We start from the raw sequence: 24,147 nt of genomic DNA, 5'->3' as shown, positions 1-24,147 counted from the left end.
GAGAAGACTTCTAAAGGTAGGAGAAGAACCAGCATTGATTGGCCGACTGTATAGCATTCGGCCAATCAATGCTGGTTCTGCATCGAACTTTTACATTCGAACAGCGAGTGGTACTCGATCGAGTATGAGTATTTCGAATACCTACTCGATCGAGTACTACTCGCTCATCTCTAGTGAATAACCAACTTATAAAGTCAAAGAAAGTTTCAGTGATCTCATTGACACCATTATGCTGGAGACAAAATAAGTTGTCCATTTGCTCATGGGGAAGAACAGAAATGCTATTGAAATTACAATTATATAACAAAGAAAAGTACTTAGACTCTATGCTTCAAGAAAGTAATACTGACATTGGAACTAAGTTTGTTAAGCCGCCTATCATGGAATTCTTGGACCTTACACCCATAATATATTGTAGGTATATATGCATTGTAATAAGTATATGAATAAAAATGAAAAATGGAAAAATTAGAGAACTTTTGTGACACAACTAAACTAAAGCTTTTTCTCTTGTGCTCTGTTACATAGTGACATACTTAATACAATTGAAAAAAGACATATGTTGATCAAGTTCATCCAATGGATGGGAAAAGACATGACATTCTATACATTTCCATAGGCATCAATGTTATTTTTCTCTAAAAAGGCATCTGGTCCTTTTTTGCTGTCAGCTGTGACGGCTGTGATCTGCTCCTCTTCTTGCAACACAAACATTTTGGCTTGCCACTCGTAAAGGCTCCAAGTGATGGAAAAATGTCTAGTATGTATCAAACCTTCTAAATGTCTTATTAGGTTTGTTTAACATAGTCATTCAATAGGATGTTCCCATGACAAGTGAGGATATTTTTGACATTCAAATTGCTAGTGTCTTTGCTCCCTGTGTTAGACATTGATCCCTGTGGGCTGAATTCTTAAAGGTTCAATATAGATGACTGAAAAAATGTCAAAAACCTTTATTATTAACTTTTATTATATACATTTAAAATGTAAGATAGTAAATCACTATATACTTGGCATGAACTTACAGAAACAGGGAAATGGAACGTCACTGGATTATCAGAAAATGTCCCTGAGGTGGTCACATGACTGCCACAGGGATATGGTAAATATACATTTTTGCTAAAGTAATTAATTTAGAAAGTAGACAGGGGAAGGGAGTCACGATTAATGTAGAATTTGCATTTTAAACCATAAAATCCCTTTTAAGTACTTTTATGTGTGTTCTAGGGAAAGGGATGGTATTTGCCCCTATTAGTATTACCGTATATACTCGAGTATAAGCCGACCCAAATATAAGCCGACCCCCCTAATTTTACCACAAAAAACTGGGAAAACTTATTGACTTGAGTATAAGCCTAGGGGGGAAATGCAGCAGCTACTGGAAAATTTCAAAAATTAAAATGGTCGGAGTTTTTGGGTGCAGTAGATGCTGGGTGCTGGGGAAGGGGAGGGGGTGTTTTGGTTGTCTGTCTGCCCCTTCCCTGAGTTTGAGGACTGTTTTTTCTTCCCCCACTTGGAATTCAGCCTGGCTGCATATAGGGTATCTGCAGTGCTCCTATTAACCCCTTCCCGACGGAACAGGAGCACTGCAGATCCCCTATATTCAGTACAACGGGCACTGTCAGACACAGGGATACCTAATGTGTTTGTGTTTCACAGTCATTTTCTACTTTTGTATGTATTCTAGGGAAAGGAGGGATTTAGAACTTTTATTTTTTTTATTTATTTTTTTGCACTATTTTATGGGAGATTCTATACATTGATATTGTGGCTGATCATAGACCCCCCTCACCCTCCTAAAAAAAAAAAAAAAAAAAAAAAATATATTTTTTTTGCTGACTCGAGTATAAGCCGAGGGAGGCTTTTTCAGCACAAAAACTGGGCTGAAAAATTCGGCTTATACTCGAGTATATACGGTAAGTGTAAAAATCAGAAGATGTTGACATATATCTTCACCCCCCAGATATAAATATCAACTGTCCAATTTGGACTACTCCCCATGAGAGGGTCAAGTTTAGGATCACAGCAGAATAAAATACCAATAACATATACACAGAATATACATTAAAGGCTGAATGCCATATGTATAATAACAACCCCCTTCACATGACTCTTATCCATGAATTACAAGATGTATGTAGCTGTTAGTAAACTATTTTGGTTAGTTCTTGGATAATATGTCTGATTCAGGGCACTTTTAATAAAGCAAAAGGTAACATAGTAATCTGAATGTCCTCTATGCTCTGGAATATTGTATACCCGACAAGGCGGTAAAGCATAACATCTGTCCATTCATTTGTTGCTATTACTTCATAGAGCCAATATATTTGGTACATTTACTTGTGTTTCAGTAACATTGTGCACAAGGCAAAAGCTTTAGCTCAGTTTTGAAACAAGAGGTCTTTTCAATTAAATCTTTTGTGTCAAATACAGTATAACCTTGTACATGAAACCTATAATACCATACACTGGGTGCATGATCCAATAATTACATAGGATTAACAAGTACAGGTAAAATGTTAACAATAGATTCTTGAAATATTGCAGTGTCTCTAGGCTCTTCTCTCTGTTATGAATTGTAGTATAATATTTCAGCACACCAAAATTCAATATATGAAAAAATTTATTCCATAAGCTTCATAAAAAGATTAAACACAAAGAAAATAAAAAATAGAGCATTTTTCATGGCAAAAACACGTTATGCATTTCCCCAAGACTGATTGGTAAGGGAGAACTAGGTAACTTCTAATGAAAAATCAGGTATCCTTTAAAGGCATTATCCAGGACCCAATGCACTCTTGATATTGATGACTTGTCCACAGGAGAAATCATTAGTATCTGATTGGTGAGGGTCTAACACCCAGACCCAGCACTGATAAGAAGACCCAGCTGCCTGTGGGCAGTAGAAGCTTTGATGGGGCCAGGGGCTAGAAGAAGCTCTATTAATCAGAGGGGTCCCTTTTGTATGGTACTGCCAAACCCTTGCAGTAAGGAAGCAGGAAGTGATTCTGCGCCATCTACATCACAGTGTCATATTATTGTAACACTGACCTTAAAGGGGTTGTCTGGGATAGCCTAAAATCCCTACGCTAATCTAAAAACTTTCCCCCCTCCTACTTTCTAAATAACATTGATTATCAAAAATGTATAGTTACCCATATATTCTGATTATCCAGTGATGATCCATTTCTGCATTTTCAGAAACGGATCGTCACTACTCTTCCCACACTATTATACTTGCCTATCTTGTTCCTGTCTGGGCTTCCTTCCCCGGGGGGAACAGCTCCTCCTCCTCCGATAATGTTGGCCTGCGCATGCATAATAGAAGCACTGAAGCCGACAATACACCTCTATTGAGCAAGCTGGGAGCATCCGCAATAGAGATGTATTAAAGGCAACACATAGAGTGCTGCACGTTCCCGGCAGAAGGAAAAAGACAGGTAAAGCATAACAGAGTGGGGAGTGGGGAGTGGGGTTGCGGGGGGAGGGGGGGGGGGCTGAGTGAGTTAGAAAAGGCTAGCAGTGAGAGGAATAGCTAGACAGACTGGGAGGGGGTGTTAGGGGCAGGGGGGAAGGGGGATCTGGAGATTGTGTGAGAGCCTACAGCTACCAGAAAGCATTGCAGCAGGAAGCAATGCACCATGTAAACAAATACAGAAGATGCTTCCCAGAGAAACTCAGAAATCACTCAAAATACTGCTAATGTTAGATGAGTGTACTTATTAACCCATTAATAACACTAACAGATCTTTATTGAAAACATTTTTGCCCGAAAAAAACCCCTCTAACTATATACTCAGCATAACATAATAGTAAGGAGTAAGGGGTTAATAGTGAGCAGTAAGGGGTTAATCTTAACAGTTGCTTTTCTTTTCTCTCAGTTTTTGTTTCATTAGACCACAGTGCTTTGCTCTGAAGCAGCTTTTGCTTATCTAAGTGTTAAGTTGCAAACACCAGACATTGACTTTGGTAATGAAATTACAGATAAGATTTCCATCTGAGCACACTTCCATGCCAATGCTTACACAACCAACAGATTTGCAACAGAAAATAGGCTTTATATACAGTACCTAAGAATAGTGAAAATTAGCTCTTAATATAGTTAGTAAGTAAAGGTCAGATCGGAGAGGTTCACCCATCCTTAATAGTGCCATGATTAGCATAAAAGTGTATAATACATGAACAGCTGCGTAAGACTTTGTGCACACTCCTGAGCCTCGTGATATGTGTTGTACAGTGAACTACTGCCAGAAGTCCATACTATATACAGTATGTGCTCACTTTGTCTGAGTAAACGACAAATCAAGGTGCAATGGAAATGAGATTATCCCCCGATAAACACTTTTGAAAGGTCATACATCAACAATATGATGTCCCCAATAATACTTTGCATGATTTATAAGTCCCATCGAAAATTCAGGTACCTTTCAATTTTTTTTTAAATAACTAGGGTTGTAGGGTAGGGAAGATATGAGTATGGTGAAGTAAACCTGTTTTGCAGAAGTTAGCACATTCTTGAGTTGAGAACCGCCTGTTGAATTCTTCTTTGGAGTAACTTTTCTTCCAGAGACATTCTGTAATCCTTAAAGTAGGGCCACTGAGATGAGGGTTTATGTAATGGTGGTGTTTTAGAAAGTAGTGGTAGCATTTGTGTTCAGGAGTAAGGATATGCCAGAAAGTGGTAGAAGAAAGTCAGATAGAGTGTAGATTTCAAGACTATTAAAGGGATTGACCACTGTCAGACCAATATAGAGAGACAAATGTTATTGTTAGTATAATAAAAAGATATACAATTTTCCAATATACTTTCTGTATCAATTCCTCATGTTTTTCTAGAAGTTTGCTGTCATTCATTCTGTTACTTCTAGTGGATAAAATCCTGACCATGGTCATGCGAGTTAATGGTCCATGGTCATGTGATGGACACACAGGTACACAACTAATTACCAAGTAGATGTCTGATTACATTTGTCTCTCAATATTTGATTGAACGTCAACTCCTTTAAGGTTCCTGGAGGGGTGTGTTAGTTTATGGGTTGGGGGGTCTGTTAAAGAGGAAAGGAATGAAAATGTAAGATGGTTGTGGTCAGAAAGCATAGCTTGCATGTAATGTGAAGTGCATATTGAGTGGTGATGTTGCATATGCTGGAGCTTCAGTTTGAGCAGCAGTATATGGGGAATAATTACTGCATGCAGCAAACCGCAGACACAATGATCACTTTTGAAAGATAGTAAAGATTTTCAGCTGACAAGTTAGGCAACAGGTACACTGACAGTGGGCTCTAATTTTTTCTTGAAATTATGTCAATTGTCACTCATTCAGTGTCACTAAACTACTTGCTTAGGAGGTAAAGTGCATGTTGACTAGCAATCTTGAATTTGCTGTAGCATCAATATATGATTACTGGAAGACGTTCCTGGCCTGACAGTTGAAAATACTAGAATATCTTCTGAAATAGAAAGGATTCTATGACCCTGAGAACAAAACTTGGGAGACAGAAAAGAACCTGGATCATTCTGCCAGTTATCCCTGTGTGGAACAAGATGCCATATCAATATTGTGTTGGCAGAGTGACATATGACAAAATTTCCAGAAAAACTTGGCTGCACTATCAGTGTTCTGGTCTGACTACCAGCTGACAAAGATGAACTATCTTCCAAAGATGATCCTTGTGTCTGAACCCCAAGTGTGAGAAGGAACACTATCAGAGGTCCTTCCTCTCAACCGCGGTCAGGCTGTACAATCAACATCAGGCTAAGTAAAGATCACTCCGCACAGAGAACTAAATGATCCTGAAGTCTTTTCTTTTTAGGTGCTATGACTCCTAGTATCTTTTTTTTATCTGCTTTGAGCTTGTATGTGTTCTTTCTTGTAACATATTACTGTATTATCCATGCTGCTGTAACACACTGAATTTCCCCATGGCTATTTTCATAAGCCTACTTATATGATCATACTAATAATAATGATAAAAATAACAACTTTGTTGCATGAACATATCCCAATGCACTTTACAAATCAGAAGGTGAATAAACAGACATTATTTGACGATCAAAAAATAGATTCCATCTACAGGATTAATGATGAAATTATTTTAATTATTTTGATTATTATTTTGTTTGTTTCATTTATTATATATTATGTGTCTAGTCTTCTTTTACTTACCATGACACTGTTGTTAATGTTATATATTTGTTTCAACTGTAGCAATATTGATAAAGGTTAGAGATGAGCGAACAGTGTTCTATCGAACTCATGTTCGATCGGATATTAGGCTGTTCGGCATGTTCGAATCGAATCGAACACCGCGTGGTAAAGTGCGCCATTACTCGATTCCCCTCCCACCTTCCCTGGCGCCTTTTTTGCTCCAATAACAGCGCAGGGTAGGTGGGACAGGAACTACGACACCGGTGACGTTGAAAAAAGTAGGCAAAACCCATTGGCTGCCGAAAACATGTGACCTCTAATTTAAAAGAACAGCGCCGCCCAGCTTCGCGTCATTCTGAGCTTGCAATTCACCGAGGACGGAGGTTTCCGTCCAGCTAGCTAGGGCTTAGATTCTGGGTAGGCAGGGACAGGCTAGGATAGGAAGGAGAAGACAACCAACAGCTCTTGTAAGAGCTAAATTCCAGGGAGAAGCTTGTCAGTGTAACGTGGCACTGACGGGCTCAATCGCCGCAACCCAGCTTTCCCAGGATCCTGAATGGAATACACTGTCAGTGTATTCCCGTATACCCGATATATACCCCGATACCCGTTCCAACGGTGTGCCCCCCCACCTTCACCCCAGAAATACCCTGCAAGTCCCCTAGCAATAGAATTGGGGCTATATACACCCACAATTTTTACTACTGGTATACAGTGCCATTGTCTGACTGGGAATTCAAAGAATATATTGGGAATACAAATACCCTCATTTCTTGCTACTGCCATATAGTGCCAGTTTCTGACTGGTAATTCAAAGAATATATTGGGGTTACGTGCACCCACAATTTTTACTACTGGTATACAGTGCCATTGTCTGACTGGGAATTCAAAGAATATATTGGGGTTATAAATACCCTCATTTCTTGCTACTGCCATATAGTGCCAGTTTCTGACTGGTAATTCAAAGAATATATTGGGGTTACGTGCACCCACAATTTTTACTACTGGTATACAGTGCCATTGTCTGACTGGGAATTCAAAGAGTATATTGGGAATACAAATACCCTCATTTCTTGCTACTGCCATATAGTGCCAGTGTCTGACTGGGAATTCAAAGAATATATTGGGGTTACGTGCACCCACAATTTTTACTACTGGTATACAGTGCCATTGTCTGACTGGGAATTCAAAGAATATATTGGGGTTATAAATACCCTCATTTCTTGCTACTGCCATATAGTGCCAGTTTCTGACTGGTAATTCAAAGAATATATTGGGGTTACGTGCACCCACAATTTTTACTACTGGTATACAGTGCCATTGTCTGACTGGGAATTCAAAGAGTATATTGGGAATACAAATACCCTCATTTCTTGCTACTGCCATATAGTGCCAGTTTCTGACTGGGAATTCAAAGAATATATTGGGGTTACGTGCACCCACAATTTTTACTACTGGTATACAGTGCCATTGTCTGACTGGGAATTCAAAGAATATATTGGGGTTATAAATACCCTCATTTCTTGCTACTGCCATATAGTGCCAGTTTCTGACTGGTAATTCAAAGAATATATTGGGGTTACGTGCACCCACAATTTTTACTACTGGTATACAGTGCCATTGTCTGACTGGGAATTCAAAGAGTATATTGGGAATACAAATACCCTCATTTCTTGCTACTGCCATATAGTGCCAGTTTCTGACTGGTAATTCAAAGAATATATTGGGGTTACGTGCACCCACAATTTTTACTACTGGTATACAGTGCCATTGTCTGACTGGGAATTCAAAGAATATATTGGGGTTATAAATACCCTCATTTCTTGCTACTGCCATATAGTGCCAGTTTCTGACTGGTAATTCAAAGAATATATTGGGGTTACGTGCACCCACAATTTTTACTACTGGTATACAGTGCCATTGTCTGACTGGGAATTCAAAGAGTATATTGGGAATACAAATACCCTCATTTCTTGCTACTGCCATATAGTGCCAGTGTCTGACTGGGAATTCAAAGAATATATTGGGGTTACGTGCACCCACAATTTTTACTACTGGTATACAGTGCCATTGTCTGACTGGGAATTCAAAGAATATATTGGGGTTATAAATACCCTCATTTCTTGCTACTGCCATATAGTGCCAGTTTCTGACTGGAAATTCAAAGAATATATTGGGGTTACGTGCACCCACAATTTTTACTACTGGTATACAGTGCCATTGTCTGACTGGGAATTCAAAGAATATATTGGGAATACAAATACCCTCATTTCTTGCTACTGCCATATAGTGCCAGTTTCTGACTGGTAATTCAAAGAATATATTGGGGTTACGTGCACCCACAATTTTTACTACTGGTATACAGTGCCATTGTCTGACTGGGAATTCAAAGAGTATATTGGGAATACAAATACCCTCATTTCTTGCTACTGCCATATAGTGCCAGTTTCTGACTGGGAATTCAAAGAATATATTGGGGTTACGTGCACCCACAATTTTTACTACTGGTATACAGTGCCATTGTCTGACTGGGAATTCAAAGAATATATTGGGGTTATAAATACCCTCATTTCTTGCTACTGCCATATAGTGCCAGTTTCTGACTGGTAATTCAAAGAATATATTGGGGTTACGTGCACCCACAATTTTTACTACTGGTATACAGTGCCATTGTCTGACTGGGAATTCAAAGAGTATATTGGGAATACAAATACCCTCATTTCTTGCTACTGCCATATAGTGCCAGTTTCTGACTGGTAATTCAAAGAATATATTGGGGTTACGTGCACCCACAATTTTTACTACTGGTATACAGTGCCATTGTCTGACTGGGAATTCAAAGAATATATTGGGGTTATAAATACCCTCATTTCTTGCTACTGCCATATAGTGCCAGTTTCTGACTGGTAATTCAAAGAATATATTGGGGTTACGTGCACCCACAATTTTTACTACTGGTATACAGTGCCATTGTCTGACTGGGAATTCAAAGAGTATATTGGGAATACAAATACCCTCATTTCTTGCTACTGCCATATAGTGCCAGTGTCTGACTGGGAATTCAAAGAATATATTGGGGTTACGTGCACCCACAATTTTTACTACTGGTATACAGTGCCATTGTCTGACTGGGAATTCAAAGAGTATATTGGGAATACAAATACCCTCATTTCTTGCTACTGCCATATAGTGCCAGTGTCTGACTGGGAATTCAAAGAATATATTGGGGTTACGTGCACCCACAATTTTTACTACTGGTATACAGTGCCAATTTCTAACTAGGAATTCAAAATGCGCAAGGCTCCCGGAAAGGGACGTGGACGAGGCCGTGGGCGAGGTCGGGGGAATGGTTCTGGGGAGCAAGGTAGCAGTGAAGCCACAGGGCGTCCCGTGCCTACTCCTGTGGGGCAGCAAGCATTGCGCCACTCCACAGTGCCAGGGTTGCTTGCCACATTAACTAAACTGCAGGGTACAAACCTTAGTAGGCCCGAGAACCAGGAACAGGTCTTGCAATGGCTGTCAGAGAACGCTTACAGCACATTGTCCAGCAGCCAGTCAGACTCTGCCTCCTCTCCTCCTATTACCCAACAGTCTTGTCTTCCTTCCTCCCAAAATTCCGAAGCTTTACAGAACAATAACCCAAACTGTCCCTGCTCCCCAGAGCTGTTCTCCGCTCCTTTCATTGTCCCTCAACCTGCCTCTCCACGTCACGATTCCACGAACCTAACAGAGGAGCATCTGTGTCCAGATGCTCAAACACTAGAGTCTCCTCCATCTCCGTTCGATTTGGTGGTGGATGACCAGCAACCCACCCTCATCGACGATGATGTGACGCAGTTGCCGTCAGGGCATCCAGTTGACTGGCGCATTGTGCGGGAGGAGGAGATGAGACAGGAGTTGGAAGAGGAAGTGGTGGATGATGAGGACACTGACCCGACCTGGACAGGGGGGATGTCAAGCGGGGAAAGTAGTGTGGATGTTGAGGCAGGTGCAGCACCAAAAAGGGTAGCTAGAGGCAGAGGCAGAGGTCAGCAGCTTAGGCGAAGCCAGGCCACACCCGGAATCTCCCAAGATGTTCCAGTTCGTACCCAGCCCCGAAAAACTCCCACCTCGAGGGCACGTTTCTCGAAGGTGTGGAGTTTTTTCAAGGAATGCGCCGAGGACAGATATAGTGTTGTCTGCACAATTTGCCTCTCGAAATTGATTAGGGGCTCTGAGAAGAGCAACCTGTCCACCACTTCAATGCGCCGTCATTTGGAATCCAAGCACTGGAATCAGTGGCAGGCAGCAACGGCAGGACAAAGGCCGCCTGCCGTTCACGCCACTGCCACTGCCTCTGCCTCTGCCTCTGCCACTGCCACTGCTGACTGTGCTGGCGATGCACTCCAGAGGACGAGCCAGGACACCACTTCATCTGCCTCCGCCACTTTGTTGACTTCTACCTCATCCTCCCCTGGTCCTGTCTTATCTCCTTCTCCTGCACCATCAAAGGCACCATCAGGCGTTTCTTTACAACAACCCACCATCTCTCAGACATTGGAGCGGCGGCAGAAATACACTGCTAACCACCCACACGCGCAAGCCTTGAACGCCAACATCGCTAAACTGCTGGCCCAGGAGATGTTGGCGTTCCGGCTTGTTGAAACTCCCGCCTTCCTGGACCTGATGGCAACTGCGGCACCTCGCTATGCCGTCCCTAGCCGTCACTACTTCTCCCGGTGTGCCGTCCCCGCCTTGCACCAGCACGTGTCACTCAACATCAGGCGGGCCCTTAGTTCCGCGCTTTGCACAAAGGTCCACTTGACCACCGACGCGTGGACAAGTGCATGCGGACAGGGACGCTACATTTCACTGACGGCACACTGGGTAAATGTAGTTGAGGCTGGGACTGCTTCCCAAACTGGCCCGGTGTACCTCGTCTCCCCGCCTAACATTCCTGGCAGGGACACGAGAAGAACACCCCCCTCCTCCTCCTCCTCTACCGCCTCCTCCTCCGCCTCCTCCTCCGCCACCGCCTCCTCCTCCGCTGTTAGATTGACCCCAGCTACGAGTTGGAAACGTTGCAGCACTGGCGTTGGTAGACGTCAGCAGGCTGTGCTGAAGCTGATCAGCTTGGGGGACAGACAGCACACTGCCTCCGAGGTGAGGGATGCCCTCCTCGATGAGACGGCAATATGGTTTGAGCCGCTGCACCTGGGCCCAGGCATGGTCGTTTGTGATAACGGCCGGAACCTGGTAGCAGCTCTGGAGCTTGCCGGACTCCAACATGTTCCATGCCTGGCCCACGTCTTCAACCTAGTGGTGCAACGTTTCCTAAAGAGCTACCCCAATGTTCCAGAGCTACTGGTGAAAGTGCGGCGCATGTGCGCCCACTTTCGCAAGTCGACAGTAGCCGCTGCTAGCTTAAAATCTCTCCAGCAACGCCTGCATGTGCCACAACACCGGCTTTTGTGCGACGTCCCCACACGCTGGAACTCAACGTTTCAGATGTTGAATAGAGTGGTTGAGCAGCAGAGACCTTTGATGGAATACCAGCTACAAAACCCTAGGGTGCCACAAAGTCAGCTGCCTCAGTTTCACATCCATGAGTGGCCATGGATGAGAGACCTTTGTGACATCCTACGGGTCTTTGAGGAGTCCACAAGGAGGGTGAGCTCTGAGGATGCGATGGTGAGCCTTACAATCCCGCTCTTGTGTGTTCTGAGAGAATCCCTGATTGACATCAGGGATAACTCAGATCACACAGAGGAGTTAGGGATAGCATCCGATCCGTCACAGCTGGAGAGTAGGTCCACACATCTGTCCGCTTCACTGCGTTTAATGGAGGAGGAGGAGGAGGAGGAGGAGGAGGAAGAAGAGTTGTCCGATGATGTGATGGTGATACAGGAGGCTTCCGGGCAACTTCGAATCGTCCCATTGTTGCAGCGCGGATGGGTAGACATGGAGGATGAGGAGGAAATGGAGATTGAACTTTCCGGTGGGGCCAGAGGAGTCATGCCAACTAACACTGTGGCAGACATGGCTGAGTTCATGTTGGGGTGCTTTACAACCGACAAGCGTATTGTCAAAATCATGGAGGACAACCAGTACTGGATCTTTGCTATCCTTGACCCCCGGTATAAAAACAACATCTCGTCTTTTATTCCGGTAGAGGGGAGGGCCAATCGCATCAATGCTTGCCACAGGCAATTGGTGCAGAATATGATGGAGATGTTTCCAGCATGTGACAGTGGCGGCAGGGAGGGCAGTTCCTCCAGTAGGCAACCAAGTTCTCACCGGTCCACACAAACGAGGGGCACACTGTCTAAGGTCTGGGACACCTTGATGGCACCCCCTCGCCAAAGTGCCGCCACGGAGGGTCCTAGTGTCACCAGGCGTGAGAAGTATAGGCGCATGTTGCGGGAATACCTTTCCGACCACAGCCCTGTCCTCTCCGACCCCTCTGCGCCCTACACGTATTGGGTGTCGAAGTTGGACCTGTGGCTTGAACTTGCCCTATATGCCTTGGAGGTGCTGTCCTGTCCTGCCGCCAGCGTCCTATCTGAGAGGGTGTTCAGTGCAGCCGGTGGCATCATCACTGACAAGCGCACCCGTCTGTCAGCTGAGAGTGCCGACCGGCTCACTTTGATAAAAATGAACCACCACTGGATAGAGCCTTCATTTTTGTGCCCACCTGTGTAAAGCACCCCAACATGAAACTCCATGTCTGTACTCAACCTCTCCAATTCCTCCGCATCCTCATACTCATCCACCATAAGCGTTGCACAATTCTGCTAATACTAGGCTCCCTCCAACATGATTTCCCCCAACTCTGCTGGTTAGAGGCTCCCTCCACCCTGATTTCCACCAACTCTGCTGGTTAGAGGCTCCCTCCACCCTGCTTTCCCACAACTCTGCTGGTTAGAGGCTCCTTCCACCATGAATTTGCCCAAACTGGGCTGTTTAGAGGCTCCCTCCACCATGAATTGGTCCAAACTGGGCTGGTTAGAGGCTCCCTCCACCATTAATTGGTCCAAACTGGGCTGGTTAGAGGCTCCCTCCACCATGAATTTGCCCAAACTGGGCTGTTTAGAGGCTCCCTCCACCATGAATTTGCCCAAACTGGGCTGTTTAGAGGCTCCCTCCACCATGAATTGGTCCAAACTGGGTTTTTTAGAGGCTCCCTCCACCATGAATTGGTCCAAACTGGGGTGGTTAGAGGCTCCCTCCACCATTAATTGGTCCAAACTGGGCTGGTTAGAGGCTCCCTCCACCATGAATTGGTCCAAACTGGGCTGGTTAGAGGCTCCCTCCACCATGAATTGGTCCAAACTGGGGTGGTTAGAGGCTCCCTCCACCATTAATTGGTCCAAACTGGGCTGGTTAGAGGCTCCCTCCACCATTAATTGGTCCAAACTGGGCTGGTTAGAGGCTCCCTCCACCATGAATTTGCCCAAACTGGGCTGGTTAGAGGCTCCCTCCACCATTAATTGGTCCAAACTGGGCTGGTTAGAGGCTCCCTCCACAATTAATTGGTCCAAACTGGGCTAATTAGAGGCTCCCTCCACCATGAATTGGTCCAAACTGGGTTTTTTAGAGGCTCCCTCCACCATGAATTTGCCCAAACTGGGCTGTTTAGAGGCTCCCTCCACCATGAATTGGTCCAAACTGGGCTGGTTAGAGGCTCCCTCCACCATGAATTTCCCAAAACTTGGCTGTTTAGAGGCTCCCTCCACCATTAATTGGTCCAAACTGGGCTGGTTAGAGGCTCCCTCCACCATGAATTGGTCCAAACTGGGGTTTTTAGAGGCTCCCTCCACCATGAATTGGTCCAAACTTGGCTGTTTAGAGGCTCCCTCCACCATGAATTGGTCCAAACTGGGGTGGTTAGAGGCTCCCTCCACCATTAATTGGTCCAAACTGGGCTGGTTAGAGGCTCCCTCCACCATTAATTGGTCCAAACTGGGCTGGTTAGAGGCTCCCTCCACCATGAATTTGCCCAAACTGGGCTGTTTAGAGGCTCCCTCCACCATGAATTTGCCCAAACTGGGCTGGTTAGAGGCTCCCTCCACCATGAATTGGTCCAAACGGGTTTTTAGAGGCTCCCTTCACCATGAATTGGTCCAAACTTGGCTGTTTAGAGGCTCCCTCCACCATGAATTGGTCCAAACTGGGGTGGTTAGAGGCTCCCTCCACCATTAATTGGTCCAAACTGGGCTGGTTAGAGGCTCCCTCCACCATTAATTGGTCCAAACTGGGCTGGTTAGAGGCTCCCTCCACCATGAATTGGTCCAAACTGGGGTTTTTAGAGGCTCCCTCCACCATGAATTGGTCCAAACTTGGCTGTTTAGAGGCTCCCTCCACCATTAATTGGTCCAAACTGGGCTGGTTAGAGGCTCCCTCCACCATGAATTGGTCCAAACTGGGTTTTTTAGAGGCTCCCTCCACCATGAATTTGCCCAAACTGGGCTGTTTAGAGGCTCCCTCCACCATGAATTGGTCCAAACTGGGTTTTTTAGAGGCTCCCTCCACCATGAATTGGTCCAAACTGGGCTGGTTAGAGGCTCCCTCCACCATGAATTGGTCCAAACTGGGGTGGTTAGAGGCTCCCTCCACCATTAATTGGTCCAAACTGGGCTGGTTAGAGGCTCCCTCCACCATTAATTGGTCCAAACTGGGCTGGTTAGAGGCTCCCTCCACCATGAATTTGCCCAAACTGGGCTGTTTAGAGGCTCCCTCCACCATTAATTGGTCCAAACTGGGCTGGTTAGAGGCTCCCTCCACAATTAATTGGTCCAAACTGGGCTAATTAGAGGCTCCCTCCACCATGAATTGGTCCAAACTGGGTTTTTTAGAGGCTCCCTCCACCATGAATTTGCCCAAACTGGGCTGTTTAGAGGCTCCCTCCACCATGAATTGGTCCAAACTGGGCTGGTTAGAGGCTCCCTCCACCATGAATTTCCCAAAACTTGGCTGTTTAGAGGCTCCCTCCACCATTAATTGGTCCAAACTGGGCTGGTTAGAGGCTCCCTCCACCATGAATTGGTCCAAACTGGGCTGGTTAGAGGCTCCCTCCACCATTAATTGGTCCAAACTGGGCTGGTTAGAGGCTCCCTCCACCATGAATTTGCCCAAACTGGGCTGGTTAGAGGCTCCCTCCACCATGAATTGGTCCAAACTGGGTTTTTTAGAGGCTCCCTCCACCATGAATTTGCCCAAACTGGGCTGGTTAGAGGCTCCCTCCACCATGAATTGGTCCAAACTGGGCTGGTTAGAGGCTCCCTCCACCATGAATTTGCCCAAACTGGGCTGTTTAGAGGCTCCCTCCACCATTAATTGGTCCAAACTGGGCTGGTTAGAGGCTCCCTCCACCATGAATTTGCCCAAACTGGGCTGTTTAGAGGCTCCCTCCACCATGAATTGGTCCAAACTGGGTTTTTTAGAGGCTCCCTCCACCATGAATTGGTCCAAACTGGGCTGGTTAGAGGCTCCCTCCACCATGAATTTCCCAAAACTTGGCTGTTTAGAGGCTCCCTCCACCATTAATTGGTCCAAACTGGGCTGGTTAGAGGCTCCCTCCACCATGAATTGGTCCAAACTGGGGTTTTTAGAGGCTCCCTCCACCATGAATTGGTCCAAACTTGGCTGTTTAGAGGCTCCCTCCACCATGAATTGGTCCAAACTGGGGTGGTTAGAGGCTCCCTCCACCATTAATTGGTCCAAACTGGGCTGGTTAGAGGCTCCCTCCACCATTAATTGGTCCAAACTGGGCTGGTTAGAGGCTCCCTCCACCATGAATTTGCCCAAACTGGGCTGTTTAGAGGCTCCCTCCACCATGAATTTGCCCAAACTGGGCTGGTTAGAGGCTCCCTCCACCATGAATTGGTCCAAACGGGTTTTTAGAGGCTCCCTTCACCATGAATTGGTCCAAACTTGGCTGTTTAGAGGCTCCCTCCACCATGAATTGGTCCAAACTGGGGTGGTTAGAGGCTCCCTCCACCATTAATTGGTCCAAACTGGGCTGGTTAGAGGCTCCCTCCACCATTAATTGGTCCAAACTGGGCTGGTTAGAGGCTCCCTCCACCATGAATTGGTCCAAACTGGGGTTTTTAGAGGCTCCCTCCACCATGAATTGGTCCAAACTTGGCTGTTTAGAGGCTCCCTCCACCATTAATTGGTCCAAACTGGGCTGGTTAGAGGCTCCCTCCACCATGAATTGGTCCAAACTGGGTTTTTTAGAGGCTCCCTCCACCATGAATTTGCCCAAACTGGGCTGTTTAGAGGCTCCCTCCACCATGAATTGGTCCAAACTGGGTTTTTTAGAGGCTCCCTCCACCATGAATTGGTCCAAACTGGGCTGGTTAGAGGCTCCCTCCACCATGAATTGGTCCAAACTGGGGTGGTTAGAGGCTCCCTCCACCATTAATTGGTCCAAACTGGGCTGGTTAGAGGCTCCCTCCACCATTAATTGGTCCAAACTGGGCTGGTTAGAGGCTCCCTCCACCATGAATTTGCCCAAACTGGGCTGTTTAGAGGCTCCCTCCACCATTAATTGGTCCAAACTGGGCTGGTTAGAGGCTCCCTCCACAATTAATTGGTCCAAACTGGGCTAATTAGAGGCTCCCTCCACCATGAATTGGTCCAAACTGGGTTTTTTAGAGGCTCCCTCCACCATGAATTTGCCCAAACTGGGCTGTTTAGAGGCTCCCTCCACCATGAATTGGTCCAAACTGGGCTGGTTAGAGGCTCCCTCCACCATGAATTGGTCCAAACTGGGTTTTTTAGAGGCTCCCTCCACCATGAATTGGTCCAAACTGGGCTGGTTAGAGGCTCCCTCCACCATGAATTTCCCAAAACTTGGCTGTTTAGAGGTTCCCTCCACCATTAATTGGTCCAAACTGGGCTGGTTAGAGGCTCCCTCCACCATGAATTGGTCCAAACTGGGGTTTTTAGAGGCTCCCTCCACCATGAATTGGTCCAAACTTGGCTGTTTAGAGGCTCCCTCCACCATGAATTGGTCCAAACTGGGGTGGTTAGAGGCTCCCTCCACCATTAATTGGTCCAAACTGGGCTGGTTAGAGGCTCCCTCCACCATTAATTGGTCCAAACTGGGCTGGTTAGAGGCTCCCTCCACCATGAATTTGCCCAAACTGGGCTGTTTAGAGGCTCCCTCCACCATGAATTTGCCCAAACTGGGCTGGTTAGAGGCTCCCTCCACCATGAATTGGTCCAAACGGGTTTTTAGAGGCTCCCTTCACCATGAATTGGTCCAAACTTGGCTGTTTAGAGGCTCCCTCCACCATGAATTGGTCCAAACTGGGGTGGTTAGAGGCTCCCTCCACCATTAATTGGTCCAAACTGGGCTGGTTAGAGGCTCCCTCCACCATTAATTGGTCCAAACTGGGCTGGTTAGAGGCTCCCTCCACCATGAATTGGTCCAAACTGGGGTTTTTAGAGGCTCCCTCCACCATGAATTGGTCCAAACTTGGCTGTTTAGAGGCTCCCTCCACCATTAATTGGTCCAAACTGGGCTGGTTAGAGGCTCCCTCCACCATGAATTGGTCCAAACTGGGTTTTTTAGAGGCTCCCTCCACCATGAATTTGCCCAAACTGGGCTGTTTAGAGGCTCCCTCCACCATGAATTGGTCCAAACTGGGTTTTTTAGAGGCTCCCTCCACCATGAATTGGTCCAAACTGGGCTGGTTAGAGGCTCCCTCCACCATGAATTGGTCCAAACTGGGGTGGTTAGAGGCTCCCTCCACCATTAATTGGTCCAAACTGGGCTGGTTAGAGGCTCCCTCCACCATTAATTGGTCCAAACTGGGCTGGTTAGAGGCTCCCTCCACCATGAATTTGCCCAAACTGGGCTGTTTAGAGGCTCCCTCCACCATTAATTGGTCCAAACTGGGCTGGTTAGAGGCTCCCTCCACAATTAATTGGTCCAAACTGGGCTAATTAGAGGCTCCCTCCACCATGAATTGGTCCAAACTGGGTTTTTTAGAGGCTCCCTCCACCATGAATTTGCCCAAACTGGGCTGTTTAGAGGCTCCCTCCACCATGAATTGGTCCAAACTGGGCTGGTTAGAGGCTCCCTCCACCATGAATTTCCCAAAACTTGGCTGTTTAGAGGCTCCCTCCACCATTAATTGGTCCAAACTGGGCTGGTTAGAGGCTCCCTCCACCATGAATTGGTCCAAACTGGGCTGGTTAGAGGCTCCCTCCACCATTAATTGGTCCAAACTGGGCTGGTTAGAGGCTCCCTCCACCATGAATTTGCCCAAACTGGGCTGGTTAGAGGCTCCCTCCACCATGAATTGGTCCAAACTGGGTTTTTTAGAGGCTCCCTCCACCATGAATTTGCCCAAACTGGGCTGGTTAGAGGCTCCCTCCACCATGAATTGGTCCAAACTGGGCTGGTTAGAGGCTCCCTCCACCATGAATTTGCCCAAACTGGGCTGTTTAGAGGCTCCCTCCACCATTAATTGGTCCAAACTGGGCTGGTTAGAGGCTCCCTCCACCATGAATTTGCCCAAACTGGGCTGTTTAGAGGCTCCCTCCACCATGAATTGGTCCAAACTGGGTTTTTTAGAGGCTCCCTCCACCATGAATTGGTCCAAACTGGGCTGGTTAGAGGCTCCCTCCACCATGAATTTCCCAAAACTTGGCTGTTTAGAGGCTCCCTCCACCATTAATTGGTCCAAACTGGGCTGGTTAGAGGCTCCCTCCACCATGAATTGGTCCAAACTGGGGTTTTTAGAGGCTCCCTCCACCATGAATTGGTCCAAACTTGGCTGTTTAGAGGCTCCCTCCACCATGAATTGGTCCAAATTGGGGTGGTTAGAGGCTCCCTCCACCATTAATTGGTCCAAACTGGGCTGGTTAGAGGCTCCCTCCACCATTAATTGGTCCAAACTGGGCTGGTTAGAGGCTCCCTCCACCATGAATTTGCCCAAACTGGGCTGTTTAGAGGCTCCCTCCACCATGAATTTGCCCAAACTGGGCTGGTTAGAGGCTCCCTCCACCATGAATTGGTCCAAACGGGTTTTTAGAGGCTCCCTTCACCATGAATTGGTCCAAACTTGGCTGTTTAGAGGCTCCCTGCACCATGAATTGGTCCAAACTGGGGTGGTTAGAGGCTCCCTCCACCATTAATTGGTCCAAACTGGGCTGGTTAGAGGCTCCCTCCACCATTAATTGGTCCAAACTGGGCTGGTTAGAGGCTCCCTCCACCATGAATTGGTCCAAACTGGGGTTTTTAGAGGCTCCCTCCACCATGAATTGGTCCAAACTTGGCTGTTTAGAGGCTCCCTCCACCATTATTTGGTCCAAACTGGGCTGGTTAGAGGCTCCCTCCACCATGAATTGGTCCAAACTGGGTTTTTTAGAGGCTCCCTCCACCATGAATTTGCCCAAACTGGGCTGTTTAGAGGCTCCCTCCACCATGAATTGGTCCAAACTGGGTTTTTTAGAGGCTCCCTCCACCATGAATTGGTCCAAACTGGGCTGGTTAGAGGCTCCCTCCACCATGAATTGGTCCAAACTGGGGTGGTTAGAGGCTCCCTCCACCATTAATTGGTCCAAACTGGGCTGGTTAGAGGCTCCCTCCACCATTAATTGGTCCAAACTGGGCTGGTTAGAGGCTCCCTCCACCATGAATTTGCCCAAACTGGGCTGTTTAGAGGCTCCCTCCACCATTAATTGGTCCAAACTGGGCTGGTTAGAGGCTCCCTCCACAATTAATTGGTCCAAACTGGGCTAATTAGAGGCTCCCTCCACCATGAATTGGTCCAAACTGGGTTTTTTAGAGGCTCCCTCCACCATGAATTTGCCCAAACTGGGCTGTTTAGAGGCTCCCTCCACCATGAATTGGTCCAAACTGGGCTGGTTAGAGGCTCCCTCCACCATGAATTGGTCCAAACTGGGTTTTTTAGAGGCTCCCTCCACCATGAATTGGTCCAAACTGGGCTGGTTAGAGGCTCCCTCCACCATGAATTTCCCAAAACTTGGCTGTTTAGAGGCTCCCTCCACCATTAATTGGTCCAAACTGGGCTGGTTAGAGGCTCCCTCCACCATGAATTGGTCCAAACTGGGGTTTTTAGAGGCTCCCTCCACCATGAATTGGTCCAAACTTGGCTGTTTAGAGGCTCCCTCCACCATGAATTGGTCCAAACTGGGGTGGTTAGAGGCTCCCTCCACCATTAATTGGTCCAAACTGGGCTGGTTAGAGGCTCCCTCCACCATTAATTGGTCCAAACTGGGCTGGTTAGAGGCTCCCTCCACCATGAATTTGCCCAAACTGGGCTGTTTAGAGGCTCCCTCCACCATGAATTTGCCCAAACTGGGCTGGTTAGAGGCTCCCTCCACCATGAATTGGTCCAAACGGGTTTTTAGAGGCTCCCTTCACCATGAATTGGTCCAAACTTGGCTGTTTAGAGGCTCCCTCCACCATGAATTGGTCCAAACTGGGGTGGTTAGAGGCTCCCTCCACCATTAATTGGTCCAAACTGGGCTGGTTAGAGGCTCCCTCCACCATTAATTGGTCCAAACTGGGCTGGTTAGAGGCTCCCTCCACCATGAATTGGTCCAAACTGGGGTTTTTAGAGGCTCCCTCCACCATGAATTGGTCCAAACTTGGCTGTTTAGAGGCTCCCTCCACCATTATTTGGTCCAAACTGGGCTGGTTAGAGGCTCCCTCCACCATGAATTGGTCCAAACTGGGTTTTTTAGAGGCTCCCTCCACCATGAATTTGCCCAAACTGGGCTGTTTAGAGGCTCCCTCCACCATGAATTGGTCCAAACTGGGTTTTTTAGAGGCTCCCTCCACCATGAATTGGTCCAAACTGGGCTGGTTAGAGGCTCCCTCCACCATGAATTGGTCCAAACTGGGGTGGTTAGAGGCTCCCTCCACCATTAATTGGTCCAAACTGGGCTGGTTAGAGGCTCCCTCCACCATTAATTGGTCCAAACTGGGCTGGTTAGAGGCTCCCTCCACCATGAATTTGCCCAAACTGGGCTGTTTAGAGGCTCCCTCCACCATTAATTGGTCCAAACTGGGCTGGTTAGAGGCTCCCTCCACAATTAATTGGTCCAAACTGGGCTAATTAGAGGCTCCCTCCACCATGAATTGGTCCAAACTGGGTTTTTTAGAGGCTCCCTCCACCATGAATTTGCCCAAACTGGGCTGTTTAGAGGCTCCCTCCACCATGAATTGGTCCAAACTGGGCTGGTTAGAGGCTCCCTCCACCATGAATTGGTCCAAACTGGGTTTTTTAGAGGCTCCCTCCACCATGAATTGGTCCAAACTGGGCTGGTTAGAGGCTCCCTCCACCATGAATTTCCCAAAACTTGGCTGTTTAGAGGCTCCCTCCACCATTAATTGGTCCAAACTGGGCTGGTTAGAGGCTCCCTCCACCATGAATTGGTCCAAACTGGGGTTTTTAGAGGCTCCCTCCACCATGAATTGGTCCAAACTTGGCTGTTTAGAGGCTCCCTCCACCATGAATTGGTCCAAACTGGGGTGGTTAGAGGCTCCCTCCACCATTAATTGGTCCAAACTGGGCTGGTTAGAGGCTCCCTCCACCATTAATTGGTCCAAACTGGGCTGGTTAGAGGCTCCCTCCACCATGAATTTGCCCAAACTGGGCTGTTTAGAGGCTCCCTCCACCATGAATTTGCCCAAACTGGGCTGGTTAGAGGCTCCCTCCACCATGAATTGGTCCAAACGGGTTTTTAGAGGCTCCCTTCACCATGAATTGGTCCAAACTTGGCTGTTTAGAGGCTCCCTCCACCATGAATTGGTCCAAACTGGGGTGGTTAGAGGCTCCCTCCACCATTAATTGGTCCAAACTGGGCTGGTTAGAGGCTCCCTCCACCATTAATTGGTCCAAACTGGGCTGGTTAGAGGCTCCCTCCACCATGAATTGGTCCAAACTGGGGTTTTTAGAGGCTCCCTCCACCATGAATTGGTCCAAACTTGGCTGTTTAGAGGCTCCCTCCACCATTAATTGGTCCAAACTGGGCTGGTTAGAGGCTCCCTCCACCATGAATTGGTCCAAACTGGGTTTTTTAGAGGCTCCCTCCACCATGAATTTGCCCAAACTGGGCTGTTTAGAGGCTCCCTCCACCATGAATTGGTCCAAACTGGGTTTTTTAGAGGCTCCCTCCACCATGAATTGGTCCAAACTGGGCTGGTTAGAGGCTCCCTCCACCATGAATTGGTCCAAACTGGGGTGGTTAGAGGCTCCCTCCACCATTAATTGGTCCAAACTGGGCTGGTTAGAGGCTCCCTCCACCATTAATTGGTCCAAACTGGGCTGGTTAGAGGCTCCCTCCACCATGAATTTGCCCAAACTGGGCTGTTTAGAGGCTCCCTCCACCATTAATTGGTCCAAACTGGGCTGGTTAGAGGCTCCCTCCACAATTAATTGGTCCAAACTGGGCTAATTAGAGGCTCCCTCCACCATGAATTGGTCCAAACTGGGTTTTTTAGAGGCTCCCTCCACCATGAATTTGCCCAAACTGGGCTGTTTAGAGGCTCCCTCCACCATGAATTGGTCCAAACTGGGCTGGTTAGAGGCTCCCTCCACCATGAATTTCCCAAAACTTGGCTGTTTAGAGGCTCCCTCCACCATTAATTGGTCCAAACTGGGCTGGTTAGAGGCTCCCTCCACCATGAATTGGTCCAAACTGGGCTGGTTAGAGGCTCCCTCCACCATTAATTGGTCCAAACTGGGCTGGTTAGAGGCTCCCTCCACCATGAATTTGCCCAAACTGGGCTGGTTAGAGGCTCCCTCCACCATGAATTGGTCCAAACTGGGTTTTTTAGAGGCTCCCTCCACCATGAATTTGCCCAAACTGGGCTGGTTAGAGGCTCCCTCCACCATGAATTGGTCCAAACTGGGCTGGTTAGAGGCTCCCTCCACCATGAATTTGCCCAAACTGGGCTGTTTAGAGGCTCCCTCCACCATTAATTGGTCCAAACTGGGCTGGTTAGAGGCTCCCTCCACCATGAATTTGCCCAAACTGGGCTGTTTAGAGGCTCCCTCCACCATGAATTGGTCCAAACTGGGTTTTTTAGAGGCTCCCTCCACCATGAATTGGTCCAAACTGGGCTGGTTAGAGGCTCCCTCCACCATGAATTTCCCAAAACTTGGCTGTTTAGAGGCTCCCTCCACCATGAATTGGTCCAAACTGGGCTGGTTAGAGGCTCCCTCCACCATGAATTTCCCAAAACTTGGCTGTTTAGAGGCTCCCTCCACCATGAATTGGTCCAAACTGGGCTGGTTAGAGGCTCCCTCCACCATTAATTGGTCCAAACTGGGCTGGTTAGAGGCTCCCTCCACCATGAATTGGTCCAAACTGGGTTTTTTAGAGGCTCCCTCCACCATGAATTTGCCCAAACTGGGCTGTTTAGAGGCTCCCTCCACCATGAATTGGTTCAAACTGGGCTGGTTAGAGGCTCCCTCCACCATTAATTGGTCCAAACTGGGCTGGTTAGAGGCTCCCTCCACCATTAATTGGTCCAAACTGGGCTGGTTAGAGGCTCCCTCCACCATGAATTTGCCCAAACTGGGCTGGTTAGAGGCTCCCTCCACCATGAATTGGTCCAAACTGGGTTTTTTAGAGGCTCCCTCCACCATGAATTTGCCCAAACTGGGCTGGTTAGAGGCTCCCTCCACCATGAATTGGTCCAAACTGGGGTTTTTAGAGGCTCCCTCCACCATGAATTTGCCCAAACTCTGCTGGTTAGAGGCTCAATCCACCCTGATTTTCAAAACAAATGTTGGTGCCAACCTCAACTTACTACAAGGGCCAAATTCACTGCTGGTGACAAGCTCTCCTCACTGCAAGTGCCAAATACACATGTTTCAAGGTGTTTTCCTACTGTCAGAGAGGTGGTATTGAGTGTGTAAAGTGTGTAGTTGTTAGGCTGTGATGTTGGGGTAATAGAGGGTCTTTGGTGTGTTAGATGCCCCCAGACATGCTTCCCCTGCTGTCCCAGTGTCATTCCAGAGGTGTTG

The sequence above is a fragment of the Leptodactylus fuscus genome, chromosome 2 (assembly GCF_031893055.1).
Source record: "Leptodactylus fuscus isolate aLepFus1 chromosome 2, aLepFus1.hap2, whole genome shotgun sequence".
Classification (NCBI taxonomy): Eukaryota; Metazoa; Chordata; class Amphibia; order Anura; family Leptodactylidae; genus Leptodactylus; species Leptodactylus fuscus.
Note: the sequence above shows the minus strand (reverse complement) of the source record.